We start from the raw sequence: 3,097 nt of genomic DNA on the forward strand, positions 1-3,097 counted from the left end.
TAGCGGTATTTCGCTTGTCTTTATGTTCTGAGATCCGCCGAGGTCGACTATGCCTTTCAGGGTCGATAAATTAAGTACCAGTTGCGTACTGAGGTCGATCTAATTGACTGGTCCCCTCCGTCCAAATTTTGAGCTTTGTGCCTCGAGTAGAAAAGAATAACAGCTTGTATCAGTAATTAAAATAACTGTTTGTAATTTTTGGTACAAGAATAAGTGGATGACGTCTGCTCACTCTCCACACAAACGCAAAGAAAGCGTATGGGTGTTTGGTTTTTTTATGTATCTTTTAATTCAGTTCTATATTTAAGAGATGAGGAATTATGTACATTATTTACATTTGACGGATATTTCTCCTCATCTTGATTGTTGTTAACACAATGTTTCGGCTGATGTACCCTCCAGCCTTCATCAGGTGTCTTGGGGAAATTTCGAACCTGGGTTCTCATTCCTAAGGTATTTTTCGATGTTATTATTATTATTATTGTTATTATTATTATTATTATTACTCAGGTTACTGCTTGGAATAGAACTCCGAATCTTGCTGGCCTTGTGACAAAATTTGAAATCAATATATTTTATCGATTCGAATGTGAAGAAAAGCAAAATTGTCCTCGGTAAGATTTGAACGCAGAACATAAGAAGCCGCAACGAATGTTGCAGAGCTTTTTTCTTTTTTCTCCGACGCTCTAACGATTCTGATTGGTAGATGTGGTAATTATTAATTGTCATAATAACAATTTGTACTGGTGCCAAATATATGAAATATTATGCAGTAATATGTAAAATGAAACAATATCGTTTTGTTCTTATTGATTTGTGTTCAGAGACAATACTGTTACGTAATTACTATCTATTTATTATATAAAAGAATAGAATCACAATGTAGATGAAAGGTAGAACAGCTTATAATTGTGGCAGTTGTTATTGTTGTTGGCTAACATCAGCTCAATTCTGATTAATCAAATCTTTGATCAAAGACATTACTGATCATCGTGTCTTTGATTTAGGGATAGTGTATTAAGTACTGTATTGTCTTATAAACCATTCTTGTTTTAATGATGGTAGTAAGAAACGTGAAAGAAATTTGGCTGTTGTTTCTCGCGGGTCGACAGACAATGTAGTGGCTGCCTAGCTATCTATTAACAGTTGTTTTGTTCTTGTTGTTTTGATGGTGGTGGTTTTTAAACCACAGATTAGTTTCGATCGAGCAGACCTGTGATCAAAAGGGACTTCAGCCATGACAATCCTGTCTTCTTCGCAATATGTCCTGGACTACATCATCCAACGTTTTCTTTCTTTTCAGCATACACTAGAAGATGATTTGGCTGCTATTTCTAGCAAACTGGACCAGTGTGCAATGGACTCAATCAGTGTCTGCTGACTGTCGCTTTGAGTGTTCTCACAGTAAATGCTGTTATCATTATTTATATTACAGAAGTGTGCCTGTGTATTATTCTGGTGGTGATAGCATAAAGCTGCCTCTGATATTGCATTATTCAAATTACTGTATCCGTCTCCTTGATTAAATCACCATAGGCGTGATAAAAGAAATAGCAGTCCTATCGATGATAGTCCAACATTACATCAGTAATAGCGTTGCACAGTCCTATAAGCCATTAGTCGTTAAAAATAAAGCTATTTAATAAACCGTTCTTTATAAACCATTAGCGGGTTTAACTCTCAGTACATTCTGAATATTTCTTCTCTATTTTACCATAAATGTTTTCCTAAGTGGGACAAGCCGTGTCAACATTTCGAAAGAAGAATTTTTGTGACTGTGTGGTAAGAAATTTGTCTCTCAACAATATGGTACTGGGGTCAGTCCTGCTGCACGGCGCCTTGGGCATGTGTCTTCCACTAAAAATCCTGGCCGACCAATACCTTGTGAGTGGATTCTGAAAGAAGCCCGTCGTAGACATACATACATACATACATTTATATATAGAGGCTACAAAAGAGAGGGTACTGACTAGCACGGCTTTTGCTAAAAATAAGAGTTAAAACAACTCGAAAAGCCACAAAAGCACTGTCTTAATGACTGACAAAGGGAGGTAAGTCCCCAGCGTACATAGTCGGATCGCCATTTCGGATTTTGATGTAGGCCATCTTAATCCTCATCAGCGATTCTTTCTGCCAGTCTTATAAGAAAAGCCGTTGAAAACATGTGCTGATTTTCAAAAAGTTCCAATGCCGAGTCTCAAAGTTTCGTTTTATTCGTTGCGTTAAAATAATGTTATGCGTTCATACAGAGTGTGTCATATATTTATAGACGTTTTACTCACTTCGAAAGTTAATTGGAGCAGATGGAGAGAAAGCTCATCAGAGTGGTGGAAGCACAAACAAAGAGATGCTTCTCCTATCTGCCAAAAATTTAGGTAAAATTTATGAGCAGGTATTTAGAAAATGGAAAAAAAAGTATAGCAGACACGCACGGCAAAAGACTACTTTGTGACAGAAAGACGATGTTGATTTAAAGATTCGCAACATGATAAACAAACAATAAGAGCAATAACAAAAATAAGAATATACACTAATACACTTATACATGGACACATGGGCACACACACGCACACACGCACACACACACGCACACATGCGCACGCGAGCGCACACACACGCACACATGCGCACGCGAGCGCACACATGCGCACGCGAGCGCACACACACAAACAAACACACAATTTGGTGGACGTAAATGTTAATTTGACTTGTCGAATAAATAAATAAATAAAGAAAGAAATCGATAAGTTAAAGAAAACATTCCGGAGTTGGGAAAGATCCAGCCGGATAAACGTATGGTCGTTTTGTGTCACGAAAGAATATGTTTGTGTGTGTGTGTGTGTGTGTGTGTGTGTGTGTGTGTGTGTGTGTGTTTGCGCGCGCGCGTACAAGCGTGTGTGTATGTCTATCTATCTATCTATCTATCTATCTATCTATCTATCTATCTATCTATTTATCTATCTGTGTGTCTGTCTGTGTGTCTGTCTGTGTGTCTGTCTGTGTGTCTGTCCGTGTGTCTGTCTGTGTGTCTGTCTGTGTGTCTCTATGTGTGTGTGTGTGTGTGTGTGTGTGTGTGTGTGTGTGTGTGTGTGTGTGT

Source organism: Octopus bimaculoides, chromosome 10 (assembly GCF_001194135.2).
Source record: "Octopus bimaculoides isolate UCB-OBI-ISO-001 chromosome 10, ASM119413v2, whole genome shotgun sequence".
NCBI classification, from domain to species: Eukaryota; Metazoa; Mollusca; class Cephalopoda; order Octopoda; family Octopodidae; genus Octopus; species Octopus bimaculoides.